Raw genomic sequence first — 23,412 nt, 5'->3', positions numbered from 1 at the left:
AACCTATGGCTAATGTTTTTGAAAAAAGATTTTAACAAAGGTGGCCATTGGAACCACAAAAGCAAACTTGAGTGAGTTGTATTTACCAATTGGAAGCATTCACAAAATTAAGTCAAAGTTGACTTAAGATCAATTCAAAATAAGTATTATGAAAAGAGTTTGAAAAAATCAAAGGCATATGGCCTAGGTTTCTAGTTTTTGAAAATAATGTCAATGTTTGCACAAAATAAGTTTGGCTTGGGTTAGAGTGGAGAGAAGAAGAGAAGGGAAGGGTCCTAAACATGCAAAGATGAGATAAGAGAAATAAAACCCTTGGAGTTCCTTTCTTGAGGTCATAGAGATGATCCAAGTGGCTCCTTTCCTTTGGACTTAGCAAGCAATAAGCAATTAATTCAAGCAATCAAGCAAATATTCAATCAAGCTCCTAGGATCTTCCAATTTTGGATTTTGTCTCTCTTTCTTGGATGCTCATGACAATGGTCCTTCTAATTAACTCAAGTTTGGGATCCCTATCACAAGAACACACAAATCAAAAAGTTCCACAATGCAATAATAGAAATGGACAAAGAGAGAGTTTGGATTAGGGGTCCTTTCAATTCATCTTTCAAGATTAAGCATTCTAAAGGCATGAGACCTAGTTGCTCTTCAACATATTTAGCATTCTAAAGGCATGAGGCCTAGTTACTCTTGAAACTCCATTAAGTATAGGTAAGGTCCTAATTCTAAGTCCTTTCTCCTTTTTGTATTGGTTCACACAAACAAAGACAAACAAACACAAGACAGTAGTATATACACAATAATATGCTCAAGTGAGCAAAAGGCAACAGGCATAAACATAAACATGAGCTTAAGTGAGCAAAGGGGAAAAGACAAAACGAGCAAGAAATTAAATTTCATTAAAGTAAATTGCAAGAATTAAAAGCTTGAATTAAAAGTTAGTAATTAGTAGTTAATGTTAGTGTGCCATAAGGCAATTTAGCGCTATGTTAAGCAATCGTAAGTGGACTAATGTAGTAGTCACACCTATCTGAGGCCGGTCAATAAAACTATAGGCAAATAAACACAAGTTAGAGATCATGACTATTAAGCCAAGCTCCTACAACTTTCCATGCCAAAAGAAAAGAAGAATGACCTTGTATGGATTTTAGGTTTTTTGCTTGACCAAGAAGCAACCTATCTTTGACACAAAGCAATTCACTTGATCTTTGATCAAGATGAATTTGATTTGGATCAAAGAAGGTTAAGCCTCTCATATGTCAAGGCTAACCACAAATCATTAACTCATTGGTCAAAAGAAAAAGAAGAAGATGAAGATGGAAATGGCATGTACAAAATTGAAATTCAAAGGACATAACCAAAATACATTGATCAAACATGAATGGAATCAACATCAATCAATGGTAAACAGAAGTGAAATGAAGATTAGAAGTCAAGAAATGACAAACATGTTTTTGGTATTTTTTGGAATTAAAATAATACATAAAATAAAATGAACAAATAAAGGTCAAACTTCAAATCCAATTCAAATCAACTTGGATAAGTCCAATTGGATCATCATAAGTCTAACATGGTCAAACAAAGTTTGACAAATTTTCTCAACATTTTTTGAAAACAGAAACTAATTTTAAACAATTAAAAATGAAGAAAAAATAACATAATTGGACTAAAATCTCAAATAAATCTCAAATCAATTAAGAAATTGATGAGAATATTTTTCATAGATTCATTATCATCCATAGATGTTAAGAAAATATTTTTGGCATTTTTGAATATCAAAAAGTATTTTAAATGAATTAAAAACAACCAGAAATGAAATAATTCACCAAAATATTAAATGGAATCACAAAAATAATTAAAAATCATTTTATGAAACTAGAATTTAAGAGAATTTTTTTGCAATTGGTCACATATTTTTGAGATTCCAAATAAAGAAGTTATGAATTTTTGAAAATAAATGGAATAAAAGAAATTAAAATAGAAATTCAGAAAATAGGAAAAAACCACAAGCGTCAGATCCAGCCTCATTAATTGACGTGGCTGATCACATGGCTAGGAAGCACGCGCGTATGGTACACATTAGTCAACAACGTGGCATTCAACATTAAATTAAGTCATAACATTCAACAGCCAAGATTAGATCGTGACCAATGGATCCAAGGGCCAAGGTTTGGACGCGTGGGGACGGTGGTGGAAACCACCGTCTTCTCCGGTGAGAAGGCCAGAAAACGCCACCAGTTGCAGGTTTTACAACCTTAACCATAGCACGTGATCCATATACCAAAAGAAAGCTAGGGTGATGTACATCACCCCTGTGACCTTAGTTTTTGCTCAAGACTCTTATAGAAGAAGAAATCTGAGGTTGAAAAACAAGGTACTCAATCTGAAGTTAACCAATTCTCAAAATTAAAACCACCAATCAATTGCCTCTCACATGAGGACTTCAGAAATGCAAACCAAAACCAGCAAGGCACAAAATATAAGGAGATTCGAAGAAAAAAAGTTGAGGTGTAAACCTTTGTAGAGCAGCTTTTGTGAGCAAAATCAAATCCAACTCTTGATTGCAACTTGATCTTGAAGTGACAATGAAGCAAGGCTAAGGAATTAGAAGCTAAAGATCAACCAGGAAAGTTGAACTTTAAGCTTGAAAAGAGAAGTGAAATTTCAGAATTCCTTTGAGTGAGAGGTTAGGGAAGCAATCCAACAGCGGTTCAGGCGCCTTCAGGTTGCCAACTGAATGAAATGGTGCTTCTATTTATAGATGGAAATGCAAGGCAAGGGTGATCAAACTCGTGTGCATGAACTTGGGTCCTCCATGCATGGGCCTGTACAGGCGCATGTGAGGCCTAAAATCCATTGCAAATGAGTGTTAAACATGAGCCAAACTGAATTGGACGTGCAGATTGTAATGCATTAGCTTGTGTATGGAAATTTAATATGACATGCATAATTGATCACAAAACTTCATCTTTTCGAAAGTACCAATTGGAAAATTCAAACATAAGCATGTGGGTAGTGGTTGGAAAGGTCTTGACATAAGGAACAAAATCCATGTTGAACAAAAATTCATTTGGAGTTTGGAAAATATTGAAAACTAGCCATGAAGTTCAAGGTACAAAACATGCATTTGAGAATTATGCCAAAATGGACCAACTTCAAGCCCTTCTGTTTCAATGATGAAAGCCTCAAATGACAAACCCTCTAACATAAAAGTTGTAGATATTTTCAAGACAATCAATTCAGACTTATATTTTGCATCATTTGGATTTTAGATGAGAAAGTTATGGGCACTTGAAGTTGGGCTTTTTCACATTTCAATGGCTTCGATCCAAAGTAACTTGTAATGTTTTGTATTATCACATGTGTTTATTTTAGGATTATGAAATTTTGTCCGACAAAAAAAATTTAAGTAGACATCTTAAACTTTACAATTCACTTGCTCCCACCTCAAAATCATAAAAAATGAAGGAGTTAGGTCCTTGGGAAGTTGACCCAAAATTAGGGTTTTAGTCAAAATGACCTATAATGTTTTGAAATGAATGATGACCTTCCAAGCTTCAAATTGATTTTTGATGAACATTAAAGTTGTTCATATGGTTATCAAGAACAGTTTTTATCTTGGGGTCATCTTCATTTGACAAACACATCAAAAGTTAAGTCTCAGTGGATTTCAAAATAGTTAGATGATTTGACTGATCAACTTCTCAAAGCCAAACTTCAAATCTTGATGAATAAATGATTGAGGACACTCACATAAGATCATATATGCATAAAATGATGAATGAAAGAACTTCTCTTGATTGTATTTGATCATAGGTTGAGGTTGCTTCATGAGCAAGGCACAGTCAATGCACAATTGAATTAGGGTTTCCTTGAGAAACAATCCTCAAGCCCTTTAATTTATCTTGATAAAATTGACAAATTGAGATACTTGATAGGCACATATGATGATTGAGAGCTTTGTGAACCATTGTCATGCTTGCTTTCAACTTCATCTGGCCATTTCAATGAGCATAGGGGCCTCCTAGGAGCCTTGGATCACATGACTGCTTAAGCTTCAAAACAAAACAAGTTAGTGACATATTTTTGTGCTTTTGGTTAGTAAACAAAATAATAAGAGCAATAATATACAATTCAAGCATGCTTGGTGGTCTCAAACCAACTCACACAAGTCCCAACCCAATGGTAAAGGAGCCAAGATGCTATGATCCTTGAGGCAAATGATATGAGCAATGACATGATGCCATGAGGGATCTTAGGGTCAAAATTAGGGTCTTACAAAGAGCATCAGACATAGTTCCTCATCTAGGTTTGTGTTGATTCCTCAAGGGGGTTATCTCTCAAAACACGATCTATAAGGTCCTCAAGCATCTTTAAATCTCATTTTAATCAAGAGTATCTCAAAGTTTTGTTGCTTACTTCTCAAGGAAAGTCAAAGATTCATGTGTTTATTTCCATGCCTTCTTCAACAAGTTACCTCAAACATTAAGAAATGTAATCAACATACATTAAAGGACACCTTATTTTGAATTCATATGATCATCCATGTACCTTGAAATGCAATAAGAGTCCAAGTACACAAGTTTATTCCAAGAGGTTTGACCAAAAAGTAATCATTTGAAGTCAAAGTTCAAAGGATCACAACTCCTTCAATTCTTAACATTTTTGAATGCTTCTTTTTTCATATGACTCTTCTCAACATCCTCTACAACTTATCTTTACATGACAAGAGCCAATTATTCTTGGAGGATCATCAAAAGTTTGAAGATATTATAGGTCATTTGTGGACTTAGTGAAATTTGACCTATTTTCAAGTGACTCTTTCCCAACTTTCAAGGATTATAACTTCTTCAATTCTCAACATTTGAGGCTTATTATTTTTTCAAAATATCATTTGTGATGCACTCTACAAGTTTTCTTCTAGGATCAAAGTGAAATTATGATTGGAAGGCCATGTAATTCTTTGAAATATTACAAGTCATTTTCAGCCACTTAGGACTTAAAATTTTCTAAGTTACATGACCAAGTTTTCGTGCCAACTTCAACATGTCATAAATTTATGCTCAAGCATCCAAATGCAACCTTTCTTGGCACATTGTAATCTCTAATATGATGTCAGCACATTGCAATAAGAATGGGATCAAAAATCCTCATAAGCAAGATGCCCCATTGAGTTGAACATTGTAACTTGGAATTGAAGAAATCACCATGGTCCAAATTTGAACTTCAGTAATTCTTAATTACAAATCAAATTACCGCGCGTTTTGGACCTAAAAATGTTTAACAAGTCTCCAGAAGTTAATTGACCATTGAAATGCATGATTTGGCTGAGTTTTGATGGATTGTAAGTCACACTTTTCAGACTTTCTGATCAAATTTATTTTGCATGAATTAAGCTTGATTCCATACATATTTGGATCCAAACACATTCCCTATAAATAGATGAAGCTATTGCATTCATTTCCAAGATTTTGAGAGCCAAGAAATCTCTACTTCACTCTAAATTTTTTCCAGAAAATTCAACTATCTTGTTTTGAATTCCAACTTATTTTTATCCAATTTCTTGATTCCATTAGCATCTTCGACCTTCTTTGAAGCTTTTACAACAATTCCCAAGCTCCAAGACCTTCTGAAGTGCTCTAACCAGATTGAGCTTCATCAACTTCTGATCACCATTTGGACAAGGTAGTTCTGAGCATCATTTGAACTCAAACAAGTTACCACAATGTAGTCCTTCACTGTCTAATGCTTTCCCCTAACTTATCTGGTGTTGATTGATTATGTTCATTATTTAATTTTATTTTTCTTGCCCTGATTACTTATGAAACTTCTTTGAAATTCCCCATGCCCAATTTAGATAAATGAATTTTGGAGCATGAGATTGAATTCGTGATGAGGAGGCGATCACATTGGTGGTGGTCTTGTGTTCTGAATTTACCAAACAATGAAACTCCGGTGAGGGACCATCGGGGAAGATAACTGGAGTTCACCTCAGGTCATCTGAGTTTGGAGACATATTGGACATTTGAAATGTTTTGATTGGTCCAATTTGAATTAGATCTCGTGTTTTGTTTTGATTAATTTCCATCGTGCGTCCTAGCATGAGGATTGTTCGATTTGCCACGTCAATTAATGAGGTCTGATCCATTATTCTGTATTTTTTCTGATTTTATTTCCTTTTCTTTTTTCATTTTAAATTTCTTTTTTCTTTAAAAATTCATAGTAATTTCTTTTTTTATAAAAAAAATCTCAAAATAATTTCTAAAATTTTATTTTATTTTTCTTCATCTGATTTTTATTTTGCAACATTTTATTTTCTTGAATTTCTATTTTTCTTGAATTTTCACTTTTTCCCTTTGTTTTATTTTTTTTAAGAATACCTTTATGCATTTTAAAATTCTAAAAAATTTATTTTATGCTTATTATTTTATTTCCATCCTTCCATATTTTTCTTTGCCATTTATTTGTTGTTTTGAAAGGCTTTATGAATTTTCTTTTTTATTTCCCTTCTAAAATTCATTTTAAAAATGTTTGTAATGCATTTTATTTTATTGCATTTTATATTTGTTTGACCTTGTTGACTTCTGCTGACCTTGAATCTTAGTTGATTTGATCATAGGTTTCATCAAACTCAATGGATCTTGGGTGTTAATGGGGTGGAAACCTAATCCACCGAAATGGATAATTGGTTTTGATTATGACTTGATCAAGCCTTTGATCCAATTTGGGTGTGATCTCTCTTGTCCTCTTCTTCTTCATCCCATTCTTTTCCTTTTTCGTTTAATCAATTGGATGGTTTGGGTCAATCTTTATCATGATGTGTGGATTGGTGCTTGATAAACTTTCATCATTTCAAATTTACCTCCTAATTGATCATGGATCATTTAACGTACTTTGGATTGATGCATAAGTTTTTCCTAAGTGCTATGAAGTATGGATTGATGTAATGGACCACTCTCCTAGCCTTTGTGCTTTATCAATTCTCTTTTCTTTTTTTGTGTGACATAGCTTTAGGAAAATGATTTACATATCATTTCTCTAGAATGTATTAACACAAACATTATTATTTATCGACCTTAGATAGTTGTGACTTCTACATTACGATTGCTTAGCATAGCGTTAAGTTTGTCCCAAAAGCAAATCATTTTCATAAGTGAGATTGTAAGTATCCTACTCCTTATGGTATTGTGTGAAAAATGTTTTTTCCTTTTCACTTATGAGAGCTAGTGGCATACTTGTTGATTTTATCCAAGTTGGAGCCCTTATCATGGTGATGTAGAGGTCCATATTTCCATACTTGTAGGTGAATAGCTGAGTGTTCTCCAAAAAATGACAAATCATCTTTCCCTCCTTGATCACTAACATCACCTACTAACATATTATTGTATTGATTTTACTTTAATGTCATTTATCTTATTCTCTTTATTCTTTTGTCATTTACTTTATGCTTTTATTTTTAGCTTCTCATATCATATTGTTTATGCTTATATTATTTTTTCTTTGTCCATTTGGATTTATTTTTCTTTCAAAGACATTAATAAAGGAAAAACTTCTCTAAAAATAGTTCTCTTGATTTATGGACTTATGGTTACTATCTTTAGCATTACTATGGAGTTATGGACTTATAATTAGGACATTGACCTCTGCTTTAAGGGTTTGTAATCTAAGACCTTGGGACTCATCTGGTCCCTTTGACTTTGGACTTCTTTTGAAGACTTGGCTTAGTTATCTTGGTTTCATCTGATGCATGGCTTATTCTTTGCTTACTTGGTTTGCTTCAGGCTTAATCCAAAGGAGAGAATTCTTGCTTGACTTATGTCGTAAAGCTTGCTATCTCTTGGTTAGATATTTCCTCACTAGATTTTACTTTATGCTCTAGGATAGTCTCTTCTTTTCCTCTCCTTTAATTTTCAAAATCTCCTCTCTCTTTCAAAACTTTCTTGTTTTCAAACTTGAATCACTTTCTCAATAAAACCTTGACATTTGTTAAGTGATTTTCAAAACCTTTTTCTTAATAAATGATAATACATCTTAAACATATTCAAAACCAATTCAAAGAGACTTAAAAAATACATAACTCATTCAAACTATTGTGTGCCCTTTGTGCATTTTCTTTTCTTTTAAAACTTTTTTTTCTCAAAGTTTAGACATGATTCATTTCCGTAGTTGATTTATAATTCTCCTATCCTCATAGTATTAATGATAATTCTTTTCCACATAAGAGAGCTAGTGGAATACTTTTTGATCTTTATCCAAGTTGGAGCCCTTCTCTATGGTGATGTAAAGTTCTCATACTTGTGGGTGACTAATTGAGTATTCCCCTTAAAATGACAAAATGTCTTTTCATAGGCATGAACTACGAGGTTTTTACCACGAACTACGAGGTTTGGATCCTCCATTCCCCTTAAACAAACATCTTTGTTATTTTTACCACGAACTACGAGGTTTGGATCCTCCATTTCACTTTGTTGGTACATAGGCATAAGACTCTGAATGTATTGGCAAACACAAAAATCATAAAAAAAAATTCTATTCTCATCACTCCAATCTTTTTCAAACAACATCATTTCTCAGCTAAAATGTACAAATTTTCAAAGAGGTTTCTATAGAGTATTATAGATGTTTAGGGTGCTAATATCATACCTTTGCATAACTAACCCCCAAACCCTTATCTCTTTTTATTAGTTTTATTTTAAAACTTCTTTGGGTTTTGTTCGTTCTTTTCCCCTTTCCTTTGGAAATAATAAAAGTGCACTAGCAACTCTTGCTTTGTGAGTTAAGTTAATCAGTAGCTTAATCTCAAAATTTTACCGCTATAAAAAAGTGGTGAATTTGCTGAGGATTAGTCCCTAATGGATTTAGCCCATCTTTGTTTATATGTGTATATTATGTTTGTTGTTGTTTGTTATTGTTTGCTTTGTCTGGTGCTTGGTGATCTCTCTGTGGTAAGATAATTCATATACCCGGACTTGAATGCTCTTATGATAGGAGGATGGTATAGTCTTGTTTGGCTTACATGAAGTTAATCCCTAATGAGATGACTTGAGATCCCCCACTCAGTGGAGGCCCCTTTGAGATTACTAATGTCTTACGATTAATCGTAATTGGCATTACTTTTTCCGACCTGGGAGCCCGAGAAGCTGAGGACCTTAGAACCCTTAACCCATATTGGCCTTTTAGGACATAGTGAGGTGGCTATTCAGGTGTAGACTTGAATTAGTTTTTATGCGTTACTACACTCAGACAAGTTTCTCTTGAGAATATTATTGGTTGGAGAGTAGTCATTTAAGCCTATAATATCCAAAAGATAGAATTATGACTCTAGGAACTCTTTAGAACCTTATTCTACCAGTGATTATACCCTTAGTACATACCTTGTGGTTTGGTTCTTACCCTTGGCTCCATGCTCGTGACTTCGAACCTTTGGACCTTGCTTATGTGCCTTTTGTGATCTTGTTTGTGGTTGTTGCATCATGCATTCATTGCATTCATGAGCATTTTTCTCAGTTTTCAAGAAACTTAGAGATTCTCTTTGCAAACATCGCAAATATTTTGACCATGAATATTGGAAGAAGGAATACTTAGAAATACAGTTTCAGATGTCTTGATCTTAAGGGATTGAGAAAGCTAGCATATTTTATAGATGATACTAAGGATTTCAGAGATAGTTTTGGAAGACTTTTGTCTATTCTATCTACTGATGTTGAAGATGGTCTTATTTGTACTCTGGTTCAGCTCTACGATCTCGTCTATCGGTGCTTTACTTTCCCTGATTATCAGTGGTTTCCTACCATAGAGGAGTATGCTTATCTTTTGGGTATACACGTTTCTGATAGGGTTACTTTTTGTAGTTTGGAAGGAATTTTGGAGTCTCAAGTTATTGCTGGAGTTATTCATCTGAAGAAATCTGACGTAGATGCTAATATCACTGTCAAAGGGGGTATTAGACGGTTAACTTCAAATTTTTTGATTGAAAGAGCTTCTTATTTTGCTAATGCTGGTAGCATGGTGGCCTTTGAAACTATTCTTGCCTTAGTCATCTATGGTTTGGTCTTGTTTCCCAATATTGACAATATTGTTGATGTTAATGCTATTAGGATCTTTTTGGTTGTGAATCTTGTTCCAACTTTGCTTTGTGACACCTATTTCTCCATTCATCATAGAACTACTAAGGGAAACAAAACTATTGTTTGTTGTGCACCTTTGTTGTACAAGTGGTTTATTTTGAACTTGCCACAGTCTCCTATCTTCAAAGAAAGCAAGGGTTGTTTAAAGTGGTCTCAGAGACTAATGTCTCTTACCAATGATGAAATCACTTGGTATTCTTATGTTTACGACGATGTCGAGATTATTGATGATTATGGGGAGCTCTCTAATGTGCCTTTTCTTGGTAAACAAGGGGGAATCAACTATAATCCGGTTCTAGCAAGATGTCAAATTGTGTTTGTTATGAAATACAAACCTAATAACACTTATAAGGTTTATTTTTCCAAGAAGGGAAAGACACTCAAGGATTGAAATCTAGGATGGTGCATGCTTGGTACAATATTCATAGGAAAGGAAAAAGTGAGTCTGTGTTGAAGAATTGTGTAGCTTTGTAGCCTTACACTAGTTGGGTGAAGAAGAGAGCAAAAGAATTCAAGATGTCATACGCTTATGAAAGACCCATGTCTTTAGTAGTGGTAAAATCAAGCACTATTTATTTTAAAGGTATAAAGGAGTTGCAAGAAGCTTTGGATAGGATGAAGCATGAGAAGGATTCTTGGGAAGACAAGTTTCATGCTTCAAACCTCGAGAAGATAGAATTGCAGAAGCAATTCAAGGAAAAGGATGACTTCGTAGAGTTGCTTGAGCAACATGCTATGAAGAGGTCAAGGAACCAAGAGGATTTATTTTCCTGTAACAGTTCATCATCTACTCATCTTCCTGCTTCTGGTGTTTGGAAAGGCATTGTGGACCAACTCATGATAGAGAAGGATGTCATGAAGAGAAACTATGAGAAAGAAATCAAAAGACTTCGCAAGAAGTACCATCAGCTTGGATTTGGTTTATCATCGAATATGATTCCATAGACCTAGTTTCTTTCCTCTTAAGTTTTAGGATTATTGAGATTGTATTTCAGATTGTAATCCTTTCCATTATTAATAAGATGAGATTTTCAGTATTTCAAACTATGTTATTCCCTTTATGATGTTTGCAATTTGCTTTCATATCTTGAAGTTCCTTGAAAACTTTGCATTTGCATTTGCATATAAATCATCATGTTGCATTCTGGTCTTGCTTTGTGTGAGTTTTCCAAGTGTCTTATTGCTTCCTTTTCTTGGTCTTCATTCAGACAAGTTATCTCACCAGTACAACACTTGTGTTAATCAACTGAAAAAGATGGATCATCTAGAACAAGAGAATCGTGAACTCCGTGAAGAAGTGACTACTTTGAGGGAAAGCTTTGAAAGTCTCACTGCTATGATGGAAGCTCTAATGGCTACTCAGAATCAGCCTCCTCCTCCTCAGACTCCGCTTTAAAGGACTATGATTTATGAAATCATCTCTATGCTCATTTCTGTGGCTCCAGCTAGTGCTCTACAACATCAAATGCCTCCTGGTTTCCCTTAGGGGATTCCTCTTCACTTTGTGCCTAAAGGGTATCAATCAGCTATTGATGTTCCCGTTGCTCAACCGGTTATTTCTGTACCACCTCCCGTGGTCCATGCTACTCCTTATATGGAAAATCATGTTTTCCATGCTGACAAAGTGAAATTATTGGTGTCTGTGTAAGGATGGATGAATTTCAAGATCAATTTCAAGCTATGAAGAAAGAGATTCAAGCTCTGAGGTGAAAATAATTGTTTAAGAAGAATGCTCATGATCTTTACTTAGTTTCTATGTGAAGATCCCTCATAAGTTCAAAGTTCCAGATTTTGAGAAATATAAGGGTAACTCTTGCTCTCTGAGTCACTTGGTAATGTATGCTCGCAAGATGTCGACTCAAACTGATAACCACCAACTATTGATTCATTACTTTCAAGATAGTTTGATCGGTGCTGCTTTGAAGTGGTACATGGGACTTGATAGCACCCATATCCATACTTTCAATGATCTAGGTGAATCTTTTGTTCGTCAGCATAAGTATAATGTTGACATGGTGCTGGAACGAGATAAGCTCTGTGTTATGTCCCAAAAGGATAAGGAAACTTTTAAAGAGTACGCACAAATATGGTGTGAGATTTCCGCTCAAGTCAGTCCTCCGCTAGAAGAGAAAGAGATGACAAAGTTGTTTTTGAAGACTTTGAGTCCATTTTACTATGACCGAATGGTTGCAAGCACTGCCAATGATTTTACCGATATGGTCAACATGGGGATGAGACTAGAAGAATGCGTCCGTGAGGGATGATTGAAAGAGAGTGGTTCATCTGACGATTCCAAAAAGTATGGTAATGGTTTGTCCAAGAAGAAGGAACATGATGCTAATGCTATTTCGCAAGAAAAGCGTAGGAGATCTCTGAGAAGCAGTCAACGTCATCAACATGTGGCGTCAGTTACCCCGGTTATTAATCCTACTCCATTTATTCAAGTAGTACCAAATTATCAACCACGTTTTCAACAATGTATTCATCAACAGAATCATCAACAAAACCATGTCTAGAGACAAGCGCAATTTGATCCAATTCCGATGTCCTAGGCAAAATTATTTCCCGCTTTGGTACAAACTAGAACTCCACCAACTATTTCAAAGGAACTTCCATGGTAGTATAAACATGATCATCATTGTGCATTCCATCAAGGTGCACCTGATCATGATATTGAAAACTATTTTTCTTTGAAACCCGAGGTGAGAGGACAAGGGCAAAGTGATATTTTGTCTTTTGAAGACTCTGGTCCTAATGTGCAAGTCAAAATGTTTCCTAAACTTGGTGTTACAACTGTAAATATGGTCGAAGGATATCCTAGAAAGTACAGTGTCTTTGATGTCAATTTGATTAGAAGATCCTTGGTTGAGATGCATGCAACTTTGTGCGAGCTGAGTTATTATGAGCACGATCATGCTTCTTGCCGTATATGTTCAAGAAAACCTTGTGGGTGTGCTACGGTAAAGAGAGATTTGCAAGAAATGCTGGATCAAAATCTTATTCAAATTACAAGAGATATGGATGAAGATGAGCATGAGGTGAATGTCATAGTTTCTCATTTCAATATCCCAGAACTGGTTGAGATTGCCTACAATAGTCAAAAGCATGTCGTTTCTCCTTTGGTTATTTGCTTGGCGGGTTCTATGCCCTATGAATTTCACAAAGATGTTCCTTACAAGTACAATGCTACCATGTTGGAAGATGGAAAGGAAGTCTCTATTCCTTCCCTTTCTTATGTTGTGAATATTACTAATATAAGTTGTGTGACCCGAAGTGCTTGAGTATTCTATTCTGTGGCTCCTAAAAGAATTGAAGATGCTCTGGTGGGGAAGAAAAATCTGATGGAAACTCCTATTATGCAGTCTAGTCAGTCCAATGGTGTGAACCAAAAATCTGACCATGATGAAGTGCTGGAGTTAATTAAGAGAAGTGAATTCAATATGGTCGGTCAATTATTGCATACCCCATCCAAAATATATGTCATATCTTTGTTGATGAACTCAGAAGCTCATAGAGAGGATTTGTAGAAGGTCTTGAAGCAAGCCTATGTGGATCATGATGTAATAATTGGTCAATTCGATGGCATTATGGCCAATATTACTGCGTGTAACAACATGAACTTCAGTGATGAAGAATTTCTTGAGCAAGGGAGGAATCATAATCTGGCCCTGTATATTTCTATGAATTGTCAAGAAGATGCTTTGTCCAATGTGTTGGTTGAAATTGGCTCTTCTCTGAATGTTATGCCAAAGTCTACTATGTCCAAGCTCTCTAATCAAGGTGCTCCGATGAGGTTTAATGGAGTTGTTCTGAAAGCCTTCAATGGCTCGAAGAAAACTATGATTGGAGAGGTTGATCTCTCGTTAAAGATATGACCGTGTTTATTTCAGATTACATTTCAAGTGATGGATATCCATTGATAACGCGAAAACGTATCGTATTTTTGGCTCCACATGCATTGCTTTTTACTTGATTAACACTTATTATTACGCGGTATTTTATGTTTATTGTAGGTATTTATCGATTAAAAGGTTTACAGCAAGCAAAATGGAAAATAGCAAAAAGGAAAGAAAAAGAGAAGAAAATGGAAAAAAAATAGAGATAATGGGCCACCAAAGTAAATGGGCTTGTGGCGCCCATCATCTAGGGTGTGTGGTTCCCGCCACATGAACCCAAGGAGGTGGTGGCGCCCGCCACCAAGCATGAGGAAATGTGGCGCTCAACCCTATATTGGTGGCGCTCGCCACGGAGTCAAAGACTAAGGTTGTGGCAACCGCCACAACCTAGTCTTCCCTCTTTTTCTCCATGTTTCTAGCCATGAATCCACCCACCTTCGCTACAAATTAGGGATGTGGAAAATATATAAGGACTCTCTCTCTCAGTCTCGCTCGAAGCTCTCTCTTCTTCCAGTTTTCAATCTACGAATTATTTTTAGTCAGAATTATTTTCTTTTAGTTTGCTAGGAAGTTTTCTTACTTTGTAAAAGTAATAGTTCTCCATATCGGGGACTATTGCGATTTATTATTTACGCATTTGAATTCAATTGTAAGGGTTACTCATTGCTAAAGTCTGTCGACATTATTTTAATCAAAGAATCAAGATTCAGTTCCAGTTCTCAATTCATAATCCAGGTTTTATTTTGATTGTTGTTTTATTTATTTATGCCTTATTGCATGTTTGATTTTCCAAATACCATGTCTGTTACCGGATCCATGTCCGGCTAAACCCTTAGGTATTGGTATGTAAAGACCATCGAAACGACGGGATTCATAAATAATTGATGTTAGTTTTTTATAAAACTTATTTTTCCGGTTTTTAGTTTCTTATTTTAATCAAACTATTTTTCGTACGAGAGTACAAAACAAACTAAGGTTACGGTCAAGAAGAACGAGATTTTGAGATTTTAACCAGATAGATGAAACTAGGCATTAATCCTAAACACAACGAGAGCGCTTTAGGATAAATTAGACTTTATTCATATTCAAAAATTACTTTTAAATTCAAAATGAGACCGCGAGAGCCAAGCATTCTGGTTTAGGAGTATGGTCAGAGTCAATAAAAACGAGAGTGTGAGACTAAGTCCTTTCTATAAATAATTTCTACTGAAGAATATTTTGACCAATAAGATTACACCAACTATCTATCGAATCCCCGAAGTTTGATGCGTTACATACCGCTATCCCTTTATCATATATCTTTATTAATCTTTTATTTAAGTTATAGTTATTTCTCTTCATCCCTCCAATCTTAGAACGATCATCAGCCTTAGATTTACATAACAACATTAGACCATGATACGTTCGATTATTAGTCCTTGTGGGTTCGATAATCTTTAAAACTACGCGATAGGATTGTGCACTTGCAGTCACGATTCCCATAGACTTACTAAGTCGTGATCAAGTTTTTGGCGCCGTTGCTGGGGACCAATTTAGTCGATAGCGTAACTCCAGTGTTGCCCAGTATAGGTTAAGGCAAATAATTCTTTTTCCCTTTCTACATTTGTCGAGTGTATGCCAAGTACTCGCTCTCAAGGAGAGAAATTAAAACTACAGATCGATGAACCTGAGCGTTGTCTTAGATTAGAATGCTGGATACGAGACTTGATATGGGAACATCGTATCAAGCTAAATCTTCCTGACCTTAACATCCCTACTTCTGAATCAGTTATTCAACCAAAGATGGCTGAAGGAGTGCAAAATCGTCCTCTTAAGTACTATGCAATCCCTTCGCAGGATGAACCATATAACAACATCGCTGCCCCTGCCATCGAGGCCAATAATTTTGAGCTAAAACCTTCGATGTTGTCAGCCGTACAACAAAACCAGTTTTCAGGTAGTCCCACAGAGGACCTGAACCTACACTTGTCAGTATTTTTGTAATACGCAGACACAGTGAAAGCAAATGGTGTCAGCCCAGAAGCTATAAGACTACGTCTTTTCCCATTTTCATTAAGAGATAGAGCTAGAGCTTGGCTCCAAACTCTACCATCCAACTCTATCACTATGTGGAACGAGTTGAAGAAAGTCTTCTTATCCCGATATTTCCCACCTAGTAAGATGACTATGCTAAGAGCCTTAATGAACGGGTTTAAATAAAAGGATAATGAACCACTTTTTGAAGCTTGGGAGAGATACAAAGACATGATGGGGCTTTGTCCACATCGCGGTCTAGAAGAATGGTTGATCATTCATACCGTTTACAACGGTCTCTTGTACAATACAAGATTCATAATAGACGCCGCCGTAGGTGGCGCACTGATGGATAAACCATACAATGAGGCATATCAACTCATCGAAAGTATGGCCCAGAATCATTACTAGTGGGGAAGCGAAAGAACCTCTATAGAGAAACCTCAAACGAAGGGCAGCATGTACGAATTAAGCAGTCTTAACCATGTCAACGCCAAGGTAGATGCTCTGACTCAAAAGATAGACAACTTGACCATAACAGCAGCAACCACCGTGGCTGCCGTAGCACCAAACTGCGAGATATGCGGAGTTCAAGGGCATACTTCCCTAAAATGTCAACTCTTGATAGGAACCTCCACAAATCAGGTGAACTATGCTCAAGGAAACCCTTACTCAAACACCTATAACCCAGGTTGGAAGAACCATCCTAACTTTTCGTATAAAAACAATAATGCATTGTATGCACCTAACCAAGCACCTATTGTACCACCAGGATATCATAAAGCTGCCATAAATACTCAAAATGCTCCTAGGAAATCAAACTTAGAAATACTGATGGAAAACTTCATAGCTACCCAAGCCCAAATGAATAAGGATTTCCTAAATCAAAACATACACACTAGTGAGCAAATCAAGCAGTTAGCAAACAAGGTAGAAGAATTAGCCACCCACAACAAAATGTTGGAAACACAAATCTCGCAAGTGGCTCAACAACAAGCACCTATTGCTGCTCCTGCAGGCACATTTCCTGGACAGCCGCAACCAAACCCGAAAGGTCATGCAAATGCTATTATACTACGAAGTGGGACAGAACTAGACGGACCAACCGACCCTAGAACTCAAAACCCATCCATACATCAAGACTCAGGTAAGGTAACTGAGAAGGAAGACGAACAAGAAGAAGATAAAAACGAAGAGGTCGTGGAGAAAGAAGAACCTTTTGTGCCTCTACCACCGTATAAACCCCTTATCCCTTATCCTCAAAGACTTGTCAAATCTAAAAGTGTAGGACAATTTAAGAAATTCGTAAAGCTTCTAAAACAATTGAATATCATAATACCCTTCACAGAAGCTATCACTCAAATTCCCTCATATGCTAAGTTTCTCAAAGAAATCTTATCTAACAAGAAGAAGATAAAGGATAATGAAACCGTTACACTTACTGCTAAGTGTAGCGCCATAATACAAAACAATATGCCTCCTAAGCTGAAAGACCCAGGTAGTTTATCCATACCCTGTGTAATCGGAAAGTTTATCATCGACAAAGCACTATACGACTTAGGATCCAGTATTAGTTTAATGCCCTTGTCCATATGCGAAAGGCTAAAAATGGGAGAACTAAGACCTACGAGGATATCCGTACCACTTGTAGATCGTTCTGTTAAATTTCCCGTAGGTATGCTAGAAAATATTCTGGTGTGCATATGACAATTCTATATTCCTACTGATTTTATAATCATGGATATAAAAGACGATTCCAACATCCCTATCATATTAGGAAGACCATTCCTAGATACAGCCAGAGCTATTATAGATGTTAATAAAGGCAAGCTAACCTTTGAAGTTAGTGAGGAAAAAGTCGAATTCATTTTGACGCAATTCCTAAAGGCACCAGCTATAGACGATACATGTTGTCTATCATCGACGAATGCATAAGAGAGATGGAGAATGAATAAACATCATACTCCAAAATACTGAAAATTCCAAGGCCTCCTACTTTTGAAGATGAAAAATTAATTAAGTAATACCAAGATGACAGCATAAGAGAATGCCTAGCACTAACGCCCGATCATATGCCTTGCCCAAAGAAACCAGCCCTAGAACTTAAGACGTTACCCAAAAATCTAAGGTACAAATTCCTAGACATTGAACTTGAGTGACCTGTAATAGTAAATGCAGACTTAGGGCAGATAGAGACCGAAAAGCTTTTACACGTTTTGAGAAAATACCCAACTGCTTTAGGCTATAATATCTCAGATCTAAAAGGAATAAGCCCTTCCATATGCATGCATCGCATGATGCTAGAGGAAGACAGTAAAACCTCTAGAGAACATCAAAGAAGGATAAATCCCATTCTGAGTGATGTAGTAAAGAAAGAAGTGCAAAAGTTGTTAGAAGCAGGTATTATCTACCTGATATCCAATAGTCAATGGGTCAGCCCAGTACATGTCGTACCAAAGAAGGGAGGCATCACAGTTGTGAATAATGAAAAAGGAGAATCTATAGCACAAAGAGTGGTTACTGGAAGTAGAATGTGTATTGATTATAGAAAATTAAACAAAGCTACTCGAAAGGATCATTTTCCTTTACCGTTTATCGATCAAATGCTTGAAAGATTGGCTAAGCATTCTCACTTCTGCTACCTAGATGGTTATTCGGGATTTTTTCTAAATTCCTATTCATCCCGACGACCAAGAGAAAACGACCTTCACATGCCCCTATGGTACATTTGCCTACCGACGAATGCCATTTGGACCGTGTAACGCTCCCGCAACATTCCAAAGATGCATGATGTCAATCTTCGCTGATTTCATAGATGACATCATGGAAGTCTTCATGGATGATTTCTCTGTATGAGGACAGAGCTTTGAAGGCTGCTTATCGAATCTTGAAATGGTACTAAAAAGATGCGTAAAAGCGAACCTCATGCTAAATTGGGAAAAATGCCATTTCATGGTTCGACAAGGAATCATACTCTGACACATAGTATCCGACAAGGGGATTGAAGTCGACAAGGCCAAAATAGAAGTTATAAAAAACCTCCAGCCTCCGAAAATCGTAAGAGAAATATGAAGCTTCTTAGGACACGCCGGTTTCTATCGGCGATTCATTAAAGATTTCTCAAAAGTCATCAAACCACTGACTGGCTTATTGATGAAAGATGTCGAATTCATCTTTGACGACAAATGCCTAGCGGCGTTTGAACAACTGAAAATAGCTCTTATTACCGCACATATCATGCAACCACACGATTGGAGAATACCCTTTGAAATCATGTGTGACGCTAGTGGCTATGCTATAGGTGCAGTCTTAGGACAAAGAAGGGATAAGAAACTTCATGCAATATACTATGCAAGTAAAACCCTAGACCATGCACAGATGAACTATGCCACCACAGAAAAGGAACTTTTAACCGTAGTGTTCGCTCTGAATAAATTCCATTCCAACCTAGTAGGAGCAAAGATAATTATCTATACCGATCATGCTGCAATTAGGTACCTCTTAAACAAAAAAGACGCCAAACCAAGACTCCTAAGGTGGATCTTACAATTACAAGAGTTTGACCTAGAAATCAAGGATAAAAGGGGCACTAAAAACGCCGTGGCTGATCACTTGTCAAGAATGGAAGGTATTGAACCTGAACGAGTGCCTATAAACGATGATTTTCCGTATGAAAGACTCATAGCCCAACTGGAAAGTAATACAGCTAAAGATGCGTTAACCCATAAGGATACCAAAACAAACGAGGTAGTGGAAGCAATTTACACCAAAACCACACTACCACGGTACGCTGACTTCGTCAACTACTTAGCAGCTAGGGTGCTTCCGACAGACTTGACCTAACAACAAAAGAAAAAATTCTTCCACGATCTTAAACACTACTATTGGGATGAGCCTCTACTTTTCAAGAGAGGCGCCGATGACATTTTCCGTCGATGTGTCCTCGAGGATGAGGTAAAAAACGTAATCTCCCACTGTCATTTTGCTCCCTATGGAGGACATGCAAGCACCTCAAAGACTTGCACTAAGATCTTGCAAGCCGGCGTCTTTTGGCCCACTCTGTGGAAAGATGTCCACATCGCAATCACAAATTGCGACCGGTGTCAACGCACTGGAAACATATCTAGACGCGACGAAATGCTGCTTAAAGGCATTTTGGAAGTAGAAGTTTTCGATGTTTGGGGAATCGATTTTATGGAACCTTTCCCATCTTCTTTTGGTAACAAGTATATCCTTGTTACGATCGATTACGTATCAAAATGGATTGAGGCCATAACCTCTCCAACGAATGACACACGAGTGGTAATTAGACTCTTTAGGCGTATAATCTTCCCTAGATTCGGAGTGCCGAGACTTGTCATCAGTGATGGTGGCTCCCACTTTATTTCAAGGATTTTTGAAAAGCTATTACTGAAATATGGAGTCCAGCACCGTGTAGCAACACCCTATCACCCACAAACGAGTAGGCAAGTAGAAGTCTCAAACTGAGAAATTAAACAAATCTTAGAAAAGACGGTTTCCACCTCTAGGAAAGATTGGTCCTCAAAATTACCAGAAGCCCTGTGGGCATATATGACAGCTTATAAGACCCCAATAGGAACCACACCTTTTAAGCTAGTTTATGGAAAATCATGTCATCTGCCGGTAGAATTAGAACATAAAGCATATTGGGCCATTAAGACCCTTAATCTCAATTATACTGCCGCATGCGAAAAAAGAATATTAGATATCCACGAACTAGAAGAACTTAGACTAGATGCGTATGAGAATGCCCAAATTTATAAAGAAAGAACAAAAAAATGGCACGACAATCACATATCAAGGAAAGAGTTTAAGGAAGGCGACAAAGTACTTCTGTTTAACTCCCTCCTCAGACTCTTTCCCGAAAAACTTCATTCTAGATGGTCCGGTCCCTTCGAAATTATCGATATCTTTCCGAATGGAGCAATAGAGATAAAAGGAAAAACGAGCGAAACATTCATAGTAAACGGCCAATGTTTGAAACATTACCACAACATTGATAACAATGATTTCATTGCAAATCTAAAGCTTGCAGAGCTCCGCGCTCATTCAAAAGAATAACGTTTATCCTATTTCTGTCGAGCTGACGACAATAAACAAAGCCCTTGGTGGGAGACAACCCACACTTTGTCTTTAACTATTTAATTTCATTACCCAAATTTATAATTATTACTACTGCTTAATTTTCATTTCTTTTTTTCTTTCTTATTTCTCATAAAGTTAATTGGTACCTTTCTGTATTATTGACCATTAATAACTTAATGCTATTATCTACTTGATTTTATCTAGCTACTGACAATCACAATGCAACAAGTAGATTACATGGATATAGTCTTCAGAGGCAGAGCTCAAAGGAGACGTTTTGAGGCTCTAGCTCAGAGAGAAATGACACTAACCTTGTACCCAGATGGACGCACCATGACCAAATTAGGTATAAGAGACAGTGTTATGTTCCTAATTAACCAACTTTGCTGGGACACCTTTGCTATCAAAAGAAAATCCAGTTCCTGCAGTAGGTTGACTTTAGAATTCCTAAGCTCCCTAGTGTACCTGCCAAACCATGGTATGAGATTTAACAAAGGCCTAATCACCTTTAGGTTGTTTGATAATGACTACCGCTACACCCATAGAGAAATGGTTGAACTCCTAGGATGCTCTAATGGTCCTGATACCTTTACCATTACCCAGGAAGACAAGCTAGTAGACCATCAATTAGATCTCTTTTGGGGTAGCATCACAGGAAATGACCATCTCGAGCCAGACCTTATGCATTCAGAGAACATCCATAACCCTGCAACTCGTTACTTTCATAAGATCCTAGCTCACAACTTATTTAGAAAGGAACAAAACAGAACCTTTGTGTCCAAAGACGAACTCTTTATAATGTATTATGCATCACAGGCCCGACCTGTTAACGCTGCTACATTCATGATAGCTAATCTGTACCGTATAGCACAAGAGGACTATGGACCAATCTTAGTGGGAGGCTTAGTAACCATGGTAGCAAATGCCATCGGACTGAGACAACCACTCATCAAGCTCATCCCTTTCGGTGGAATACGACCAATGAATATCAACTTTTGCTTCAACACTAGTATAATTAGGAACCTAGGCCCGAATGTGTTTGAGCGTCTAATTAACCGCCAAGTAGTACACCTGTTTACCCTGCCAGACCCTAGGATGAGTGTACATGATAGGAACAACTGGCTTTATGATTTGGATGGACCACCAGATGCACCACCTTCTCCTCCAAAGACACCCTAAATCTATGATCACTATGAAAATTATCTCTCTGACGTTGAATCACATGCCCTGGTTATACCTGTTGTACCTCTCACCGATCATGCTGCTGCCATCGAAGCTGTTCAGACAGACGTCGCCTATCTGAGAGGCGAGCTGAGCACCCTGCGCATGCGGCTTTATGGATGTAATGACAAAGAACCTGGGTCATATTTACCAGCACTTCTACTCGTTCACTCTTCCCACCAGCAACCGCCGTAATGGCTAATTTATTGGAGTATTACCGATTTACTGACTTTTATTTTATTTTCTTGTTTGTAATTTTATTTTTATTTGCTTTTACACATTGGGATTCACTTAATTACTTAATTTCTTTTTATTCTAGTAGACAAATTATTTCATCTTTTCCCATCTACTCCATTCTTTTATTCGTCAATTTTGCGATTTAATTTCATTTAACTATATCATGTTTATTATTCCTATATACTATATATTATGTTGGTTCTCTTCTAACAAGTTATTATTCCATGCCGGTAAACTAAAACTCAATCGAATATGCCCTTACATTTTCCCAATTAGCGGACCTGCTACATTTCCCCCATGGGGATGGCGTAGTGAGTGAGGTCCCAGATACCGAGGGTTGGCAACGCGCCTTCCAACCATTTTGGAGGGCAATAACCGGTACAGTCACCCATAGTTTTGAGGGAAACAGAGCCACTTTAATTCACAACCCGACTATTCGATATTTTCGCCAAATATTGGCATCCACCATTTTTGGCCGAGCAAATTCTAACAAGGTGAACGAAAAAGAACTCTTTTATTTGTTCGCCACATTTTTGCCACAAAAGGTGAATACCGTCCCTTTTATGCTATCTCACATGCAGGCCATTGTCAATGCGAAGCGTGGGCCGATTATTTTTGGAGGTTTAATAACCTCCATAGCCAGAGTCCTAGGACTCGAAGAAAAATTCTCCAGGCTAACCCCGCTCCCGCATCATGCCATTGACATTGACATGGCAATGATCATGAAACTAGTAAAACTAAAGAATGATGGTAAATCTAACTTAATAATTGCAAATAATGTGTTACAAGATTTTATCCTCCCAAATCCAAACCGC

Source organism: Lathyrus oleraceus, chromosome 7, assembly GCF_024323335.1.
Source record: "Lathyrus oleraceus cultivar Zhongwan6 chromosome 7, CAAS_Psat_ZW6_1.0, whole genome shotgun sequence".
NCBI lineage: Eukaryota > Viridiplantae > Streptophyta > Magnoliopsida > Fabales > Fabaceae > Lathyrus > Lathyrus oleraceus.
The sequence above is the reverse complement of the archived record's forward strand: the minus strand, read 5'-3'. Positions refer to the sequence as shown.